Source organism: Falco punctatus (assembly GCF_963210335.1).
Source record: "Falco punctatus genome assembly, chromosome: 14".
NCBI classification, from domain to species: Eukaryota; Metazoa; Chordata; class Aves; order Falconiformes; family Falconidae; genus Falco; species Falco punctatus.
In genome coordinates, this window is record NC_137594.1 from 20,490,237 (window position 1) to 20,512,902 (window position 22,666).

Genomic DNA, 22,666 nt, shown 5'->3' on the forward strand with positions numbered 1-22,666 from the left:
TAAAGGCTCTCCCTCCCCGCCCATCCGCATTGCATCCCCGCCGCCCCGCTGCCCCGAGCAGCCCGCGGGGCCCGGCTCCAGGGGCTTTTGCCTGCCCGAGAGCCGGAGGCTGATGGAGACGCGAGTTGCCTGGCAGGGAGCGAGCGCGGGCAGGGGGACCGCGGGGAACAAAGCGGTGCAGTGCATATGCTTTTTAAGTAGTTTCGTTATTTTGATTTCCGGGGGGGGGGGGTGGGAAGGGAAGAGAAGAGAGGGACGGCTGGTTAACTGCAAATATCCCTGCTTGGCTATATTCAGGAAACAAACCACCTAAATATATTGATTTGCTCTTGGAATCATGTTAGGCAGCAGCAAAGATAAAGGCAGTGTTTGTCACACAGGTAAGGTAGTGCTATAGTCAAGACTGCAAAATGGTTTCCTTGAGTACCCTCTCCTTAGCTGTAGTGCTCATACAGATTTTGCATGGCAAGAATTTCTTACTTACTAGCCCCACCAAAGAGCTAGGATAAGCAGCAGAAGGTTAGAGCCAGAGTAGCAGGCACAGTGTTTCTGTGAATAGGCGTCAGGAAAGAGAGGAAAAAATTCCACTGTATTTAAGGCAAGTTACATCCTACATGAAGTCATTTACAGCCAAGCGTTGTGCTGCTATGCCTGATACTTAAGGCTTCCTCTTAGTGCTGGGTGATGAACAGGGAACTGAGCAAGCATATTAAACACCCATAATCAAGCAGCAAGTGTTCTTAACCACTTGTATGTGTAGTAGCTTGTGTTGTCAAAGGATTGGTGAGTATTCCTTAGCCACCCTAGATAAAGTAGGCTGCAGCTGTACATATATATATATATATATTTAAATCAGTAATACAGGATGACTTACAATTTTTCAGAGTGGCATGGGAAGGGGGAGGTTGGCAAAACAGAAACAGCAGTTTTCTTGGGTGTAGATAGTGAGAAAAGTTTAACCTAGGAGACTTCATGCAGCCAGACAAGGAACTTGCACCATTTCTGTGCTGATTTTGACAAGAAACTGAAGGACCAAATGCAGATTTTAAAAGTGCTTCCTTTAGAAAATGAAAGGCAGTCTAATTAGCGTACTCTTAATGCTTCTGCCCTGTATCAAGAATTTCTTTGTGTATAAGGCATCCCCTGCTTCCCATGGTAGTATATCATGTATTAAACCAGCAAAAAGAGCCAGAAAGGCAATTGCTGGGATCAGAAAGGCAGGTGTTTAAAACTAAGTTGTCGTGACTCGCAGTAGTTCCCATGTTATTAAAGATTCTCCAGCCTGGATAGAAACATAGTTGTTCTCATATTTCATTGACTTGGCTTTTTTTTTTTTTTTTTTACTACTGATTATAAGGTTCAAGTACATAATTCATTTCCAGGATAGCATGCACTTAATTTGTTTCATATAGGCTGCACTTCAACAGTTTTTGTGCTTTACTGTAATAAAGGAAGGTGAACAGATTGAGTACCATCTCACAGTCACTGCACATCCAAAAACTCCCCATCCAGTGGGCACCTTGGACATGCAGAGGCATAACATGAGGCCCTTAAAAGCAGCCTTTTAAGAATTGAGTTAACAATTATAATAGCACATAACTGTAAAATTAAATGTGTGCATATGACTGCATGCAAGGTAAGCTCCACGCCCTCCCCCCCCCCCCCGCCCCAGGCCAATAGAATTAAAAGATTTCCTGACATAGCTCCTCCCTACCTCTGCCTTTTAGTCTCAGCACCATAGAAGCCTCAGAGCACATGATCGGCTATGTGTGATTTAAGCTATACTATTGAATTTTTTCCATGGGGAACAGTTACTATAGAATGACAAGTCAACCATTTTGATCTTAACAGATCTAGCTCTGTTTAGTGATGGTAACCATAGCATACACTGCTTAACCCAGTCTCAATATCTCACTGTGGCAGTTTGCTTCTAATTTAAAAGGACACTGTTAAATCTTAAAATAGGTTCTCATTTTTGCGTAGGAATGAAAGAGGCTTAATACCAGAAGGGCACTGTAGACATTTCAGTTGTGTATTTTCAGTTGCTGCTGCCTGCAACAGCTCTTGAGAAGCCCCTAAAATATCAGAAGGGCTAAGCAGCATGCTCTGACCACACCCCTACATTGCCATAATTCATAAACTGAGACTCTGTGCTTGCTGCCACATTTGTATTTTTACCTGGTCAGTGAGGACAAAGACAAAGCTGCTTTGTGCTAATAAAGCTAGTGCAGAATGCTTTTAATAATCTGATCTGGTCTTCCCAAAATATCTTAAAAAGGACACTTCTGTTACCCTGACATTGTTTATGCTAAAGGCCATTGCAAATGGAACATTTATGCTAATTACTTATATGTCAGCTCGGGCAATAAACAATCAATATTTTTCTGATGTAGGACCCATTGCAACTTTCCCTGTCCAGTTATGCATTCAGCACAGTACAGTAAATCTCAAGTTGCAATCTCTTTGTGGAAATGTTTATTTTAACTTCTATAGTAGACTGCTGAAGTCATGGAAATGATTCCATTACACTTAAGTAAAAGCCCGTTTTTCAAAAAGACTTGCACAAAAAACTGACCTGGAAATATTTTCAACATTAGAGCCACAGTTATGGTCACAATATGCAGCAACACAGTAAGCATTTTTTTTAAAGATTAAAAAAATCCTTATAAGCACAATCTGTACAAAAATGCTACAGTTAAAAATCAACAAGTGCTGTTGAAGAGCAGAGACTAGTGCTTTTTTACTGTTGTCTGTATGAGGGAGATTGGCAAGACACATACCTTTATGAAAGAGAACCGGGGTACCCTGCATTACTAAAAAGATCTTTTAATATGGTGTTCTGCTACCTGGATTATGGCTGAGATGGCCTAAATATTTTCTACAACTCTAAACAGAGAAACAAATAATTTTATGTATTGTATAGTTCCAATTTCCTGCTTGAATTCTAGCAAAGTTTGGCATTAAATATAGCTAGATTTGACTTATCCCCATAAATATCTTTAAATTGTTAGTATGATACTCCCAATTCCACCCTTCACAGAAGATATTTAAATGCACAGTGCAATAAGCAGTTACTGAACTCTTACAAGAGAGGGCCTGCTAACTCAAAAGGAGTGATCCCAGTGACTTGCTTCAAGTAGGAAGTAATAGTCTCAGTAATTTTTGAAGGTACAGCTCCTAACTTGCAAATATTTAACTATAAGTTTTAAGCATTTGTAGCAAGTTCTCTGCAACACTGAAAAGTAAACAGAAGAAAATTGTAGCTGCTCTCCAAGCATGATTGCTATAATCCTGTAGTTTTATGTATCACAGGTCAGACTCACTGTAAAATCTGGGAAAACTTTAGACTATGTTTGAATTATGCCATTGTTGTAAAAAGGAAGAGTCTGTAATTTGATCTGACAATATAATGCTGACAAAGCTTTGTGCAGAAATATTCGATTCTGTTTTATTTTGTCTTGAACAACAAGTTTCTGAGAAACATGTAGTTTGGGGACAGTATCTATGCAGAATTACAATGAATACAAGATCTTCCTTCCTGCTTAAGTTCTACTCAACTTTGTTTCTAGTGTTTGGGATGGGGGGTAAGAAAAAGATGGTGGGATAACGGACAAACTCTGCACGTAAAGTTGTATTTATTCACTGGGAAGTAATCAGATTTTAATGATTCCCCACTTAATCATGCAAATACTGCCCTTTGATGGCTATGCTGTCAGGGTCACTCAGCTTTTACTCTAAAAGCAGGCAGAATGCTGCCATACCTTAATGAAGTGATCGGCAAACATCCTCTTAACTCAAAGCAGAAGCAAGCAACTTCATGATTATAGGAAATCTCAGTGAAGGTGAGAGAAGCTGAGAAATCTCTCAGTCTTGAATCCTGTGCTACAAATCTGAGGTTTAACAAGTATATTTAAAGAACAGAGAGAAAGCACTCAGTGTGTGAGCTGACCCCAGTCTCCTCAATGGGAGTGGATGCCTGGGCAGCATGCCTGCTGTTCTGCCTCTGTGATGATTATTCCCTCTGGCTGCTGGCCTACTAGGCTTCAGGTTAAATGCTACTTTGTCTTCTTCACTCACCTGCTATTCTACAGATTGCATAGATAATGTGCCTGGACTAGCACCTGTTTGCAAGAACTGCACAAAATAACTTACTCTGTCATTCTTCAGGTTTCTTTTTTGCTTTTTTTTTTTTTTTGAGACTTGTCTGAGGCTGCTATTAAAAAGTTAGTGGGTTCCTTTTTTTACTTAAACCTCCTGCTACTTGTCCTCAAAAAAATGCAACTTCATAACATTTGCAAATACAGCCATCTTAGCTATTCCATATGAAACACACAGGACCAAATTCTTTAAAATTTCTGAAACAGCCAGAATTTCCATTAGCTTCAGTTTAAGATGGTTATACAGTCTTCTTTAGATTTGGACCCAAGATGCCTCAGGCATTATAAAAGAAGAGTCATCTATGTACAAGCATAGATGTACAAACTTATACATCTATGTACAAGATAGCCTGTCTGTCCATTTAGCTTTACACCTGCAGATAGGGATTATTCTTGCTTACATTTGCAGGTGGGGAGCAGCTCTGGTGACATAATTTGTTATGTGCATTAAAATTTCAGCATTGCAAATACAGAGTGAATAAACATTAAATTGGCATCCTAAAAATATGGGGGAAAAAATCTTAAAGGTGCCCTTTGTTAACATTCCCACAGCATATGTTTAAACTTGCACTTTGGAAATTAGCATGTGACCTATGACACAGCTCAATTACAGAACCAGAACAAGATTTAACAACTATTCAGTTCTGAGATCATTCAGAGTGCATGTTCTTCATATAATCAAGAGGATGTTTACTCCAGAAATATGTTACCAGAAAATGGGTTACAATTAGACAACATAAGCCGAGAAGTTCTGATTTAAATACCAAGTATTTACTTGTACACCAAGGCTCAGACTTATATCACTGTTTCATGGGAAAAATACCACAAGATGCACTGTGAGTTCAGTGCAAACTGCAGAGAGCATGTGCTAGGCACTGTTCTGAGTAGCTGAATGCTGCCTTAAAGAATACACTTAAGGAAAAAGTTTAATGTGTTTACTGTATAATCACACACACCCCACTCCCTTGCCTGCTAAAAGGCACCAACTTGAACAGGATTCTGTTACTGTTACATAATTTCAAAGTTTAACTACATACAGCTCCTTAAATCTAAAAGCTGAGATAATAAATGCAATACAAGTATTTTCTCTGTGCTACTTAAGATTTCTGTCAACTACTGCAACTCAAGCATAATCTATTTCAGTATTAACAATAGCAAAAATAACCTCCAAAGTGACAAGCCATATCTGCCACTCAAAAGTACACAAGTTTTTAATGTATTTTAGAAACTGACTGAAGGAGAAGAGAGAGAATCACAGGATTCCATCTGTCCCTCTTGACTATTTCTTAACAAGTTAACATTTGATTAACAGTTTTGCTTCAAATGTTTGGGGTTTTTTTGGTTCTTTTCCACCTATGCTGTGCTTCAAGTACAGTAGAAGCTATTCACTTTTAAGCAGAATGTCTTGCTTTAATCTCTCTGCCAAAAGAGGAGTTAAATAGTAACTTTACTCCCTTTGCTTACCCAAACATTGTCAAAGCCATGTTGGAAAAAGGGGTAAAAATCCGTAGACTCCTTTAGGGTAACTGCAAAGAGGCTAGCAGAAAGATCACTCACCACAGGAAGTTGTACGGCTTGTTTTCTTTCTTTACAAAGCAGTTACTGGATGGAGAAAAGGCAGTTTAATCCTGCCTGGGAAGAGGTAATACTACCTCAAAAAAATTAGCAGCTATCAGTTGAGGGGCTGTAGTTTTCTATACAGGCTACTCCACCCTTCCCCTATTGCTAGTCAGAACTGTCTGTCACTGATACCAAAATCAATGAGAAATTCTAATGATAAGTGAAGACACATCAAAATAGTAAGTGTGCCCTGAAACACTTCAAATATCACAGACTGGGAAAAAAAATTAATCAGTTCCTGGCTCCTCAGCACAGTTAACTTCCGTGAAATTGGTCCTGTCATAAAGATAAGAGATCAGAGTGTCATAGCTTTCTCTATAGAAGTGCTTCATCCAGCTCAAAGCTGAACTCCACTGATGACCCTACCAGCAGAAGGAAAAGCAGGGAGAGTCTAGAAAGCACAACAAAGTCATAAGTATCTTATCCAAGCTAAAGAACTGGCAGAGACCAATAAAGATAGATAAGAATCTTCTTGATTTTATTATTTCCATGCGGGCTTGGACATGTTTGTAAACCTATTCAGAAAGTAGAAAAAAGGTTGTGTTCTCTTGTCCCCAGGAGTGAGAGCAAAGAAGGACAAAATCCATGTTGGAATCCCTTTGAATCTGAGAGAGAAAGAAAGAGAGGAAAAAACCCTGACAATTAGTGCCTATAATTAATTCCTGAGCATAAATATACATATTTTGCTGACACACACTGGAGATGAGGATTCTTTTCTCTAGCCATAGAGGATGCATATACCATCACATTTTCATGATGAAACATAATGTTCTTTAGAGCTTTAACTTTAAGCTGCATGTACCCTTCAAACATGGCAAGGCAATGCAAAAGTAAAGATGACTGTATTATCTAAAAACAGCACTTCATTGTTTCCAGTCCTGGGGAAACTTTTCTTACTCCCACACCAAAGGTGGAAAAATTACTGAAAAAAGCCTGTCCTGATAAGGTGCAATTATGTAGATTACTCTAGTTGCTGCCAGGGTATCAGCTATACGATAAGCATTCCTTTGAAAGAACAATGTACAATGAAAATGAAGCACAAGTAGTTGGCTACCTACCACAGACCGGCAGACCTGATTCCAATTGTATACTGCTGTAAATGGATGGGCATATCTTGGGTATAAAACGATTTTTATTCACTGAGAGAAAGCCCTTAATTTTTCATTTCAGCTTCCTTGTTAAACTATTAATTTTCAAATAACATGAGTGACAGAAATAGATAATTGCAACTTTTTAAAAACCAGCCTTCTGATCACTTCTCAGAACCTCCAGCTTTTCCAAAGCAAAACAGTAATGCAGCCAAGGTACATAAGGTGAAATGGTACAGGCACAGCTAAATCTTTATTGAACATAGAAACCTGTACTGAAGTTTCCCTGACACACAGCCCACAGGCTGCTGATGCACACATCTAATTACATTAGTCTTCGTTTCAGTCCTGCAAGAAAAGGCTATGGAACACAAGAGTCAATCTACAGGTGCAGAACACTACCTTACCAGATCACTAGGTCAGCACAAAATAAATATTCCTTCATGTGCTCACTGTTTTGACTTTGCAAGACAGTTTGCACCACCAAGTTACCACAAACATGAAGAGTTCATCTCTGCCAGCTGATATGATGCTTGATTTCATTATTTCACAATGGTAAGGTCCTCCATTAATCTTGCAGGCTTTTCACACTAAACTTTCTCAGAAAGAAAAAGCTAAGCTCAGTCCTAAAAGAAACAAACTAAAAAAACACCCCATAGGTTTCCATTCAAGTTAATAATTCTCCTTAGGTCCTAATGCTTTTGGTTATTATTTTCCCCTCTATTTTCTCTCACACAACTAAGTTTCAAGTGTCACACCACAGAGGGGGGAAAAGGATTTTTTGTTTGTTTAGTTATTGTTAATAACTACTTCCATTAGAATCATTCGCTCCTTCACCTGGTGGTCTGCCAGTAGCTACCTACAGTTCTTAGAAAGTGTTCCATAACATGTCCACAAAGAAAGCTTTCCTCAATTTCAAATGTATGCATTTCTTTCCCATAGAAGCTAGGAAAATCCTGACAGATGGAAGAACCAGTAAACAGCTTTGGCCCTGGAAAGGCTGCATATTAACTCTATGTCAAGCAGAGATTACAGATCTAATTTCATAATCTGCCTTCTGAAGAGCTACTTCCAACAATGCTGCAGGGCCCAGCTCCAGATTTTTTCATTCAAAACTTACCTATGCAGAGTCTTTATGTCTGCACCACAAGTTATATCATATCATATCATAGAATTAATTTTTACAGAATATGGAAAATTATTTAATCTAACTTCTTATTGAACCCGTTATAAGTGAGTGGAACAGCCTGCCTTGTTTTAGAAAGTATAAAAAAGATTAATAAGCTCTACACAGTGATGCTTCTGTTACTTCAGGATGTTGCAGACAAGCATGTCTTGGTAACTGGAAGTGTGGCTTATTCAGGTAGTTTTAATAAAATGTACATCTGTTTCATTAGAATACAATGTAAAAACTATGATGAAGCTAAGCCTCTGTATTTTCCATGACAGAAAGATTTTATTAACCTAATGCAAAAGTGAAGTTTTTATTCACTTCACACTTCCTTAACTATATTGGTTCAGATTTTGACTGATTTATTAACAGGAATACTCTTTGGTAACTGAGATTATTTAAAGCACAAAACTTTGAAATCTTGTGAGGCCTAATGATTTTTCTTTTTGCAGAGGGAATTAATTGAGAGATTCCTTTTAGTTAATAGGATGCTAAATAGTAGCTAGCTCCTTCTAGCCTAGCACATAAGTGAATTTTGTCTGCTCTTAAAATACCCTTCCAATCACATTCTGGTGAATAGTTTTATTCTTCTGTAGCAAGTTTACTTGGTATTTCCAGCACAGAAAATTAACATAGGCAGTGTGTTCACCTAACAACGATGTCATTCCTTGATATTAATGAGATAATGCTTAATTTGACCTAGGCTACAGAGTACATCCTAGTAACAAGGAGGGAAGATAAGTTGTAGCTCACCAAATTCTGCCTGCAGCTTTCCTGGGTTTCACTACTTGCATTTTTTTAGCATATCTGCAGCTTCACATAATGAGAGGAAAAGTTTATTAGTTACCAGTTCATAGTTGCAGACTTCTGGACATTTCCAGATTCATCTACCTCTCACAGTCCTATCTTAAGGCTTGTCATGACCACACTTGAGAACCTCACTTAACAGGGTTTTGAAGACAACTTCTGCAGCCTCAAATACTAGCACTATGCCACCTTCTTATTGGAAGTCATATCCTGGGGGCAGGAAGTTTTTTTATCTGAGAGAAAGACATGAAATAAACTAATTTGCACTCTCACCCTCCTCCATGCTGCTGTCTTACTTGACTGTTTTCATTTCCTGTGCACAAAGACTGCACAAAAAAGACCTGGGCAATGCCAGAAAGACACTGTGTAACTTCTGGTGAGACTACAAGCTTTTCTGTACCACTGGAAGAATTATACTAGCAGAAATCCTATTATCATTATAGTAATACACCTTTTAACTTCCTAGCCCAGAACAGACCAATCTATGATGAACACATCTTCACCAGCATAACAGCATCACAATGGGAAAAGACCTGTTTCAGCTGCAGTGGTTTAGTTTGGAAACAAACCTTCCTTGCATAGAAAGTGCCTCACTAGAGGTATTAACTAACAGGCCTAAATTCACCCTGGAGGTCATAAGCACAGTGGGGAAATAAAATCCAGCTTACTATTAGTTACCACTGTAAGCACATGCAGTTTTCTTTATCATTAAGAAACAATACGTGTGAAAGACACTTAGAAGATGACAAACAGTAACGTCTAGCATGCAAATCAGTATCCCAGGAGTTTTAATCTCCTGGGACCTTCTTCATGAGGACAGCTGCTTGTCTGACTAATTGGTGCTAGCAATAAAAAATATTTGAATTTGTCACGGTAAGGAGCAGAGGGTTTGAGAAAGGATTATCAACACACATAAAAAAAAATATCTGGTATGCTTCTATCTTTATTTGTATTACTATCTATGTAATACATTTCTACCCCTGAAAATTGCACTAACACCAAGTATTAGTTTGTAATGCTCTAAACACTATCTAAATGAACAGCGGATCTTGGCAGATTATAAAGCAGGTATAGTGTACAAAAATAAACCACTACTATAATAAGGGATACTATACACTTGGGTCTTCATAAAGCAATTCTGCATCCAGGCCCAATAAGCTTACAAGCAAATAGAACTTTTCATCAAAAACATTGCTAGATTGTTTAGCAATATGCCAGCCCCTGAGCTACAAGACAATATATCCTATCTGCAACCCTGATACTACTACAAAGAAGTTGTTCTCTAACTTCTTGATAAAAGATATCCATTTTACATTTCTCAGGCGCTGTTACCTGACTTACATCTAGTATTTAGATGCCTCTTTCAGAGATTTTGAATAATGGATTAGGACAGAACTGGATTAGACTTCCCTTGCATTCAGACATGCACTATCCAGCGAGAATTCAGGGGCAAGCTAGGTTGTCAAATTGAAGAAAATCTCTCAAAATTTCAGGAAAAGAAATGAAGTGATAGACAGACAAGTCACAAAAGAACCTGGAAAAAGCAGAAGGCTGAAGAAAGCAACCATAAGTGCCAAGGACCAAATAGGGAGGATTGAAATACCCTATATTTGTGTGCAGCAACAATTGTTTTAAAAGCTTCTGAATAAAAAATTAACAGCTGATGGTGTATGCACTAGGACTTGCATCTAGTCTGAGAAGGAGGGCTGTTAAGATAGCGAGTGAGCCAGCAAGACAGATGGCTGGTGAAGGAACTGACACTGCAAGAGCTAGAACATTCAGTAAAAAGGAAAAACAACAGCTATACCCATGAAGGAACTGCTGCCAAGCACGTAAGTGAAGTGAGAGGAATCATGCAATTTCAACAGTTTCTATAAAAATGTGGATGATGTGCTGAACTGCCGGAAATGTGTAAGTGACCCCAAGCCTGACAGTTCAGCATCAGTGGAGAAGCAAAGAGACAATGGAATGATAAAAAGGTCACATATTACCCGAAAAAACCAGCGGGGAACAGTTCAGAGATGTAGAAGCGATTTCACAAGTGAGTACAGAAAATGCTCAATAGACATAAACACCGAAAAGATAAATCTATCATTTAGAATTAATTTGCAAAAAGCTAGCTTTTGGTATTCAATATGAAAAATGGTGTCAGAAGCTAAGAATTGTGACTCCCGCCCTGCCAATTTAAAGTCTGCCCCTCAATCTAAAGTCTTCTAAAAAGAAAATAGTTTCCACAAAGCTTGTACTTCTCACAACTACAGAATTACTACCAGTAAGATTCCAGATGTTCATAGCAGTCAACCGCAATACCTGGATCTTGAGACTCACTTAATATTTGTAATCGAATTTTCAATCAATAATATGTGTAATCAAAAATCATGCTTTCAAATCCTACAAATAGTGCAATCCATGTCTCTTCATATTTACAAATAAAATACCCTGGAAAATCTGGCCATATTCTTGGAAACAGAGTGACTTAAATGTACAGGGGGTGGGGGTTGCAGGAAGAACAAGAATTGAGAATGCACAGGGAGATGTCCTGAGATCTCATGAAAACTGATCTTAAATTTTATTAGCACTTGATACCATCATAAGAAGCAATAGTTCTGTCAAAAATGGAGATACATAATAACACCCTAAATGGGCACCTAAAAAAAAAAGTTTCTACATTGACTACTGATTGGCCAATTTACTTTTTCTTACTACTTTTCCAGCCCATTACTGCTGCCATTCATTGAGAACAATAAGAAAACTGCATCCTTCTTTTGAGTCTGCGATGTTGTTTATGTATTTACAGTTGCATTACTATAGGGTTATATACTTCAGTACATGCTGTTTTCATGAAACGTGTACTTGTACTGTATAATATTAAAGAGTGTTTAAGCTGGACAGTTCAAGGTAAAAAGTTCATTGTTGAAGACAGCTCTTCCGAAATTCTTTTTAAGCTGTGCTGAGATGTTTACCACTACTGCAGAGGAAAAATGGCTATGGCATGGACAAGTAGAATATTAAAAATCCTGTCAAATTTCTTACAGAATAAGATTATCTTTCTGGTATTTGGAAAATTAGATTACTTTCCAAGACACAGAAAGATTTTTAATACACAGGCCAGGCAACCTAATGAAATAAACAGTATGGGATGGCTCCAAAACATTATAGATCACATGTTAATGCAAAAAGCCAACATAATTATGAAGTACCTGTCCCAGGCTTTTGAGTACATAAAATAGATTTAGACAAACCACTAATGTTATAATGAGTATAAAAATCATCATCAGAATGACAAAAATAAGTCAGTGTGACTGACAAAAACTAATTAACATGCTTACAGCTCAGAGGGAAAAAAAGCAGTTTAAGAGTCATCATCAGCAAGACTACCTAAGTCTACTACTAATCAAGCTACTTTAAAGAGGCAGGTAGTACAAGTCTTAGCTGAAACCATTCTCTCTGAAAACTATAGAGAACTTGTATATCAATTGGAAATTTCTTGCATTAGGTGGAAACAGGCTCACAGAGAGCTGATAGAGCTCAACCTCACCACAAACCCCACGCCCCACTATCTATCTATAGATGTATCAGAAATTAAAACATACTTTCATGGTATTTCCCTTCTTCTTCTTCAGGTCATCACAAGTTTCTTTTTCCTAGCTTTTTGTTGCATTCTAGTTCTGCTAGGTCACAGCAACACGAAGCAAGTGAGAGGGAAGGAAAGCCATTGCTGCTACATGGAAATCACAGAATCATTTAGGCTGGAAAAGACCTTTGGTATCATCAGGTCCAGCTGTTAACCCAGCACTGCCAAGTCCACCATGAAGCCACGTCCCTAAGCGCTACATACACATCTTTTAAATACCTTGAGGGATGGTGACTCAGCCACCTCCCTGGGCAGCATGTTCCAGTGCTTGACAACCCTTTTGGTGAGGGAATTTTTCCTAATATCCAATCTAAATCTCCCCTTGCATAACTTGAGGGCATTTCCTCTTGTCCTATTGCTTATTACTTGGGAGAGGAGATCAACAGCCACCTTGCTACAGCCTCCTTTCAGGTAGTCATAGAAAGGATGCCAGGAGGGACTCAGTGACAAAAAATGCTAAAACGCCAAACAGGTAACATCAGCAGCTCTTCTACATCCCAGAGAGGATTACTATCTCTCCCATGCAGCCCTCACTTAATGCAGTCAACTTCTGCCAGGCTTACACTTAGTAATCTGATTCCATACCTTAGTCACCTCCCAGTTTAGGAACTGGTAGAAGTGGGCTAATAGTCAGCAAGGCAGCCAGGCTGTTTGGTATCAATGAAGATGGCAGAGTCCATTAATCATAATCGGTTAAGGCATCTCCTTCCTGGTTTAAAAACAGCCTGTGATGTTAGAAGTTTGATAGTATTGTAAAGATAATAGCTAAGGTAAAGCAAGGCTATTCCTCAAGAGGGCACTGACACTTTACTTCTGAAGCTACCATTAGATACCTCCAAACAAATACAACATTGAGAAGAATAACATACAGATTATGCTTCATCTGGAGAACAGCAGCTGATGTTTCACTCTTCACCAAAGTTAGGCATTTGGCTCCCAGGAAGAACGAAGTCTTTCTTTCACCACGCCGCCTCACAGCGTTAACCACCATCACTTCACACCCTCCTCAGCCTTACAGCTGTCACACAGCGCTGCTCTCGCCTCTGGTTGGTGCTTTCTCGGCGTGTCTCCGCCTCTGCTGCCGAGCGGCCAATCAGAGCGGGGCTGGCGGGAAGGCGGGCTCTCCGCTGTCGCGCCTGTTGGGGAGCGAGGCCGCCATTGCAGCGTCCTCAGGGCAGGCGAGGACCGGTTCAGTTTGAACGTGCAGCCGCCTCAGGGGAGGTAAGCCCGTAGGCAGTAACCAAAACTGGCTTCCTTCGTTCATCTCTCCTTTGGCCTTATCACCCTAGCCTTGCAGAAGAAGGGGAAGAAAAAAAAAGAGAGGAGAGGGGAGAAAAAAGTGTGGAGGAGCACAGAAATAGCGGCAGCTGAGGGAGAGGCTGAGGAGACCGGGGATGTGAAGAGAGTCAGGGAGTGGGAAGGCCTGCTATTGTCGGGCTTCCTCCATTACCCTGCTCCTCGGAGTGTCAATTTCTGTGTGTAAAGCTCTCTTAATTATGTTTCTCCAGTATTGTCCTTGGGAAATTAACCCTGCTAGGCAGCATGGAGGAAAGATGTTTAAATGGAAACAGCTTTATTAAATCATTAAATGCTTTATTAAATAATTTGTTACTAAATAAGCACTGCTTTAATAGGAAGATTGTGTAAGACACTGAGGCTTTGGGTTTTTCTGATGTGAGGATCCTTACCCAGACTGTACCAGGCTGAGATCAAAGCAACCTGGTTGCTGTTTTTGTTGAAAGGGGAGGTCTGAGGCGAGAATCGATGTGCCTGCTTGTAGTGCATCTCTTGAGTGACCAGCCCATCCCACAAAACACAGAGTTAATCAAAAGGAACAACTGATGATAAATAAATCTTACAGGGGAATTTCTTTCTCCTGAATTTACTGAAAAATGAAGGAAGTACAGTTGGTCTATGGTCCTCTTCAGTGGGTGAACCTTTAAGTTGGGTAAACGCTCTTGATCTTGAGGGTAGGCTGTGGTGGAGCTTTTCTCTGAGTCTGTATTAGATTTTATTGAGACAGTGGATATTAGGAACTGAGGATCAAATTGATTAACTATTCTGTGTTATGTTTGCTCAAGGGGCAGGAAGGAAACATTAAATTACACCCACTTGAAGTTACTTGCTAATGAATAATGTAATTATACGCTAGGGTATTAGAAGGTTTTTACATTAAGTCCCTGATGTTTTTGTTGTCTCATAAGAATCATCTATGTTTAGATAAGCTAGAATTAACACTGACTCTTTAAAAAGTCTATATTTTTAACTGGGGTAAAGAGAGTTTGTGTTAGGAAAATAACGTTTAAATTATCAGAGCAGGTGGTAGTAGTAAAAAGCCAAACACTTCTACATTAGATGTCATGCACATCTTTTAAAGGCAAGAGTTCCTTAAAAGATGCTTGGAGACTTCTTATAGTTCTGATCACAGCATGCAAAAAAGTCCGATGATTCTACTTTTTCTGTGTGGCTGTTCAGGGAATTAATGGAATCTGACTTTATAGTGTAGTAACTTTATGAACTGGCCAAAGCTGTCATTTCAGTTTTACATTTGAACATCAAAGTTTAAGCAACTACTGTACTGCTAAATTCAGATATCCTTAAAGAAACTCCAATAACAAAACAACTTTTATTCATGTTTTTGGGACAAAGAATTGTGCTGAAGGCAGAATTTTGGCCTTGATATTCCATATTTTATATTAAAATTCAAAGTTGTTGTGAAAGCTTCAAAATGTATAATTCAATCTCATTTTGCACAGCAGTTTCTTTTAGGAAGTGATTCCTGGAGCATGTGGTAAAGCTAAGTGATACCATCATAGTCCACTTAAATAACAAATGGCTATGTTCTGTTTTGCAATTGTATAAATTTTCAGTTGGATGAATATTCTATTCTTGTCTTTTTTGGCCACGTTGTGTAAACTCAATTCATTTACATAGATTCAACCTGATTTGTTTACAGGAAAATAAAGTTTTGAGGGATTGCTGCATTTTCTTTCAGGCCAGCGCATTGTTCTGGCTCTAATCTACTCTTACTGGCAACACCATAAGCTGACACTAGTGAGGAACTGGCAAAAGGAAGAGGTGCTCAGTTCTAGGTCAGAAAGACTAATATATAAATAAAACAGGGGCTAAGCCAAAATTGGCCTGTGGACAGTGCCAGTACCTGTAGAAGTAGTAAGCTTTGTTACTTATTATTTAGTTTGTTGTAGGTTGCCTCTTGCTTTGCTCCTCCCCTCATGGAAATACATAGTGTCAGGAGTTCCAAGTAGTGTTGGGTTTGAGCACATGAAAACAGATTTTTAAGAGCTTGGAGCCAGGTTTTCAAGTACTTGGCATCTATAATTGGGGACAGATTTTCAAAAACGATTAGCACTGACTGTTCTGAGCTCTTGTGAAGATTTGTCCATTTTGGTTTTGTGCCTAACTGAACTGATGTGTTGAAAATCTGGTCTCTATAGCTAAGCATGACATTCTTAGAATGCCGTGAGGGCAGTAATAACACATGGGGAAAAAAAAAAAAAAGTAGCTATACAACAGCCCCCACTCAGTTCAGTACCCCAAAGCTGCCAACCAGTACAGAGTAAGACAGGGTATGTGTCTGGTATGTGCAGGCAAGTGATTTTCTGGGTTGAGACCAAAGTTGACAGTGAAGGTAACTTGTTTTGCTGTCTCTGTTCTGGTGGTGTGTTCATTTAAAGTACAAGCTTTTGTGACAGGGAGGCTGCTAGTTATAAGAGTGCAAAATGTCATATGTGTTTGGGAAAGTACAGGAGTAAAATGCTTTCATTAAAGTTTACTTAAGTAACCATTAATAATATTGTGATAATATTGAGATACCACCACAGCTTCTAGAGTTGTGCAGCCTTCCAGCTTAGAGGTTGGGATAAACACTTTGATTCCCTTTCACGTTATCAGTGATGCTATTCCTACTAAGTGTGATTTAACAGTGTTGAGTCCTGTATTAAAATAGTTGCAGTACAAATAAAATGAATGTTTTGTGTTGGAATAAACTTCCTTCAATCAGCCATCTTTTTTAATGGCAGAGCTATTACAAGATAGTAATACTGATTCTTGTGGTCTTTCTGGCTAGTTATGCAACTTACTATTCCAGATTCAGGTACTGTAGAAGATTTTTAGTTCTTTTTGAATAATTTGTGTAACTTGAAATTAATCTATTTGTCCATTTGTGCAGTGTTTTGGCCTTGTCTTTGGTCCCTTAAACATCACTATGTCTGATTAGATATTGAATAGTTAAATACATTTTGCATGGTTGGAGATTAGTTTGCATTTATGACAAGTGCTTACTGTAGTTATATGAATTCTGTGTAAGGATTTAGTATTTAACTTTTATTATCAGGACACAAATTATAATTATGAATTTGCAAAGTTCACACTTCCAGAAGTAATGTCTGTGCCAAGTCAAGCCACAGAAAGACAGTTTCCTTAAGCTTACGTACATTTTTTTTCTTAGTTTACAGTCCCACAAACTTTGCAATGCCTTATTAGTGAATAGAAGCTGTGCATGATGTGCCCATTTTGCCAAGTGGGAATGTAGTGTGAGATTCCTTGTAAAATTTTCTAGTCCTGCTTTCATAGAAGCAGGAAAAAAATATTTATCAACTTTATTTGATAGAAAATTATTTGTCATGGGAAAAGTAAATCCTCTTTTTTAAATGCAGGAGAAAATTATTATAAAACAGCCATGTTATTTAGCATGCTCTTGGACAAAATTTATACATTATCTCTGTCACTTAATGCCAGCATAAACTCTGGAAAATGAATTATTAATTGTTGCAACTGAAGAAAACAAGCCAGTAATTTTCTGTGGACTTTTGAGGGAAAAAGAAAAGGCAAGATAAAACAAATCAAAACAGAGCTCTATTTTTGCTTGTATTGTACTTCTTTTGTGCTGTGTTTGCACAGTTTAAATATGGACTTTAAATAATCCAGATTAAGCAGACTATAATACTGTAATTCTTAGGTAGGAACATGGGATACCTGTCTATATGCTGCTGTTGCTCTTGTAGAATATCTGAGTGACACTCAGGTAAACAAATAAAAATAAAATGGCTAATTATAAATCAGTAACTCAGAGCTGTAAGATTCAGAAACACTCAAATAAATGTGATAAGGGAAAAGAGATGAATTGTTAACTGCTTTACAGCCGCTTTCATAAAATTGAACTGAAGATTTAAGACATGCTATTTCAAGCCTGCCAGTGTTAGCTGGAGCAAATTCTAGGCTTTCAAAAAATGTAGTAAGTTAGAATAGTGTGTTGTTTGTACAGCTTGAGAAAACTGACACAAAGAGGACTGCCCATAAGCACTGTTACAACTCAACAAGGTCCAGGTCCTTCCATTTTGCTTCAGAGCCTGTCTCTGTGGCTGAATGGAGACAGTACCTTACTTGCAACTTACCTGTGATGATACCATGTTGTTCTGTTTTGTTGGTGTCATGTGCAAGCAAGCTTAATATTTAAGATTTTGATTGGGCTTTGAGAAATATTGTTGTGTTCATTGTTAGCGTGGACACAAGGTTCAGAGTTTCAGTTATGATTCTAGTCTTGCATATGTGCACGCTGATAAACACATGTAATACGTGCTCTGAAGTCAGTGACATGTAGATTTTAAAATTATTGTGATCAATTTCATGTAGCAGTTGCTAATGTTTCATCTTGTGATGTGGTTTGTTTGGGTTTGTTTTTTTTTTTAGCGTAGAACTTGAACACTAAAATTGCAACACATAGCCTGTACATGCTCTGTAGATCAGTGAAAGCTATTTTCCCAGACACGTCATTGGGTCACTGCACTTTCTCTCTTGTCTTTTGTGGTATGTACATGGTTGTCACAGTGGTAAATACATAAGCCTTGAGAAAGGGAATGTTTTATACATCTTTCCTCTTTCATCACAAAGACTGAACATATTAAAAATTTGTAAAAAAATTATCACAGAAGTTTAGAGAAATCTCACAGCAGTCACAAGCCTCATTTTGGACAAAGTATTTGATGTACTTACGAGATTGAGCTTTCTTTGTCACACTTTTGGGGGTGTAACTTAGCTCTGTTTTACATCTGTATCCCTTGAATGTCCTTCTGCAAATGAAGATTTAATTTGGTGAGGCTAATATAGTGAATCTGTTTCAGCTGCCACCTCACTGACATTGTGAGCCCATTATGGCATCATTACTCTCCAATTACAGGCATGAAGGTAAGAAGTGTCCTAGTAATAAAAGGTACATACCCAGAGCAGTGTGTCAAGAATTTAAAATGAGGCAAAAAGAAAAAAATAATCTACTACACTAATAACAAGGCCATTTTTCCTAAGTGGCTACTTTGAAAGAGTGCGGAAGAAGTGTTAGTGTTAAACATTACTACTGTGCCATTATCTGTTCATCAAGGCTACAGACTGGAATTTTTCTCAGATGCAGATCTACAGTTTCTATCGTTCTATGTACTGCATAGCACTTCTACTGTAACAAGGTCAAGCAGTTTGTTATCATGATGTTTCTTTAGTTTGTGAGAATAATGTCTAAGATACACTTCAAAAAAATAACATGGAAGCATATTTTCTGCTTTAGTGTTTAATGTGCTTTCAGTTTTTAAAATATTTAGTGTCATGATTTATTTGTGCTCTAGAAAACACAAATATTTACTAGCACTGGTATAAAATCAATGTAGCTGTCTTCTGTGGTTTAAGGTATTAGAAACTAACTTTGTATGCCTTTCCAAAAAGTCCTTTCTCTTGTGTGAGTAGAATTTTTTGAGACTGTTATGGCATCCTACAGGATAGATTTTTAGAGAAGTTCCTGCCTGCTGTAGGATCGTTTTGTTGAGGCTGTTCTGTATGTGCCACAGTGAACTAAATGAATTGGAGGAAGCTGAGGGATAGTAACTATCAATAGGGGACAGAGTCCATATAAATTACATGTGTAGTATCAAATGATTCAATACCACTTCCAAACTATAAGTATTTCTGAAGAAAAAACAGACCCACAGAGGCCAGAGAAAATGAAATAAACCTGAGCAGCAAGGAAATAACTTTATTTTGGTACAGTAAAGAGTGAAGTCTAAGAAAAGTGGCAGAAGCAGAGGCAAAAGCTGCACATTCTTTTCAGAGGAGGTGTATGTCACACTTGAGGTATTTCTGACGGAGGAAGAGACCCAGTGGCATATGAATAGAAAGACTGCCAACTGGCAGAATAGCAAGTAATAGCAAATTTCATTTAGATATTCTTCTTGCCCTTTTTTATCTACAAATTGTCACATAAAGAGTTCAGATTTCTCAGCTGCAGTGTGACATGCTCTGATACAATATAGTACTTTGGGGTTGCAGATCATGCTCGATTTTAGGATGATGCAAATTAGTGCTGCTATGCAGTTTTTAGCGGCATCAGTTCCTTGGTTTAGTTGACTGTGCAGGGCTGCTTGAGGTGCTAGTGTCAGTGCAAAGGATATGGTGAAAATAGCAGGAAGGAAGATGTGAAGAACAGTCCTTTCTGGTGGCTACACAGGTTCACAGTGGCTGAGTCAGAAATTCTGTGAACATACAAAAAGTGAACTTGCACATAGTTAGTTACTCCTTGCCATTTGGAGTAGTTTATTACATTATTAGATGTCATCTTGCATTTAAATCTCTCCAGTTTTCAGCTCTGGTTTGCTTGAAAACCGGAAAAATTCACTTAAGTATTCTAGGTGCTATGGAGACAGTGCTGATGTCAGAAATGTTTTCAGTGGGGGCCTGGAAAAGGGAAACAGATGGCTGCAGTTACTGTTGAACATCGTTGGTTGTTGGTGCATAATATAGAGCAATGGAGTGCAGTACAGAATCGCTGAGCTTGCAGTGAATGTGGTAGACTGTTGGGAAGGTAGTAGAGCTTGCAGAGAGGTAGTTTGTTAGCTTACCCTCAGCGCTGTGTTAAAGAAACTTAGTTTCTTTGTGTCCTGTTGTGTCCACACAGGACTGAGCTACACCATATGGCTGCATTAGCTGAACTGGTATCAGCTCAGGCGTCTGTATTATTTTCAGGCTTGGGCTAGATTACACTGCCTGCTCAACTCTGGCTTTTCTTCTGTCCCAGTATATGATGAAGTATCTTTCTGGTACTTGGGTTGTCTTGACCTTTATAGACCTTTATTCTCTAGGTGGCTTTTCAACTCATGAGGCTTATTATAACAACTGAGACGCCAGCGGTGAAACGATAGTGTAGGTGTAGCTTGAGGTGCCCCTGTTAATGAAGTAGGTCCTTGTTTTTTCTTAAGCATTGAACTCCAGGGTGATGTTAAATGCTGCTGTCATTAGTAACTTGCCACAGTACCTTGCAATGAACTGGAGTAAAACCAGAAACAGACCCCCAAAACCAGCTTACCAAATCAGAGACTTCTCCCTCACGCTGAATACCCTCCCTGCCCCCCCCCCCCCCCCCCCCCGAACCTTGAATTCAGTTTTGTGTGGTTAACATCAATGTAGAACTCTTCTACTAAGGTCATTTGCATGGTTCTTGAGTTAGCCACCCTTCGTGGATTCCCTACCATGCCTCTTTAGCATACTTGTGACAAGAACTTCCCATTTACTTCCAAACAATCTGCTTACTTACTGTCTGCTCTGCCTTATCTGTTCCCTCACTTGCTGTTTGTTTTTATTCTGAACTACAAATGAGCAGTCAAAGTGTCCTGGTTGTTTATGTATCAAACTTTCTAACAAGCCTCTTTTGTTTCACCTTCCCTTGTGTTTAGAAGAAGCTGCCTCTGAATATCCCTTGAGGTCACCTCCTTTCCTTTCAAGTCCATCCTTTTGAAACTCTCATTTGCTGTGATACCTGTAAAGCCTTTACAGTGATTAAACAGTGCTTATCATGATGTTCAAAATCATCTTGTTACTTGTACTTTCCAGTCACTCTGTGGTGTTGTCTAAAAATAAAATGAAAGAATCTGTAAGCTCTTCAGTACAGAGATTGTCTTTTTGTATAAGTGTTTAACACAGCAGGGCCCAGGAATCCAGGCAGGGACCTATAATACCAGCTCAAGAGAGAAGAAAAAACATTTCCAGGTATGAATTATTTTTTTGATAGGAAGGTGAGCATAAGGTGCCTTCAGGGATCATTTCTTCATAATGAAATGTGCATTAATGCTAACAATATGCAATCATTTTTAATCAGGCTGACATGTCTACAATGAAAAGAACAAGTTGGGATTTTTTTTATTGATGGGATTTAGGACACCAGTAGCATTTTTGTGAGCTAGAATGGGCTATGTGACAAAATTATTCCATGCTCGAAAGCTACAATTATTCTGTAAACTTCAAAATCCAGAATTCAAGATTAGAAGAGGCCAAGAATGTCTGCATTTGATTGGCTCAGGCTGAAAGCTGGAGAAAAAGCAGTTTGCCTTTTATGCATTCTGGCAGCGACAACAATACTAACCAAGGAAAGTGTCATCTCCCTAGAGTCTCTTTTCAGACAAATGTACTATAGGGCAATAATGAATCTCAAAAGAAATTCATGATTGGAAAAAACAGTGTTTTGCATATAAATGTTTCTAATGGAGCTGTGAGCATCAGTCTTGTGCTCTATTACTTTGAAAAATACCATGTGAATCCCTGTAGCTTTTAGTGATTCAAGACATGAAAGGTGTTACTTATTTTAATTTGTATTATGTTCCTTATAAAATATTAAATAGTTCTTTGGCATCAAAAAGTACTATTAGGTCTTTTAAGACTGTACAGAAATGTTGTTCATAACTTCAAAAGCTTAGGTTGCTAATGGATGACATACATAAACCATGCTCAACAGAGAACAATTCCTGCTGGTCTCCTAGACAGAAGTATCTGCAGCTATGTAGATTAAAATTTCTAGGAAATACATATGTCTACCAGTATTCTTGACCTGATTAAATTTTTAAAAACAAAGTCATATTTTACAGCCCCAAATAAGTGGCTTAATTTTTAAAATTTTCTCTTCATTTTTCTTTCTCTATCATCTGTCACTATCATTTGGGTACTGTAGCAATGTCTGCATTTTTTCTAAGGATTTTACTCAGCTATTCTCTTTGCCTGAGATAGTTGGGCTCCAGTGGTGACTACACATGTTTTTGTAGAGTCGATTCTTACCTGGATTATGTTAATGAGCACTTACTTTGCAGATGTTTGGCAGCAAACTTAGTAATTGCTACCAAAAAAAATAGTGTAGAATCCATGG

The 22,666-nt window shown here is 38.4% G+C and overlaps 1 protein-coding gene across 2 annotated transcripts in view; it reads left to right on the forward strand.

Annotated features, from left to right (window-relative positions):
- SMPD3 (sphingomyelin phosphodiesterase 3) overlaps window positions 1-22,666 on the forward strand; it is a 152,002-nt gene that overhangs the window by 29,280 nt on the left and 100,056 nt on the right. The window contains exon 1 of one of the 2 annotated variants that reach the window (XM_080411129.1): window positions 6-13,698. The exons of the other annotated variant lie outside the window; for it this stretch is intronic. The gene's annotated coding sequence lies outside the window, so the exon portion shown is untranslated. Of the gene's footprint in view, window positions 1-5; window positions 13,699-22,666 lie in introns of those variants that run through there. 2 annotated transcript variants of the gene reach the window in all.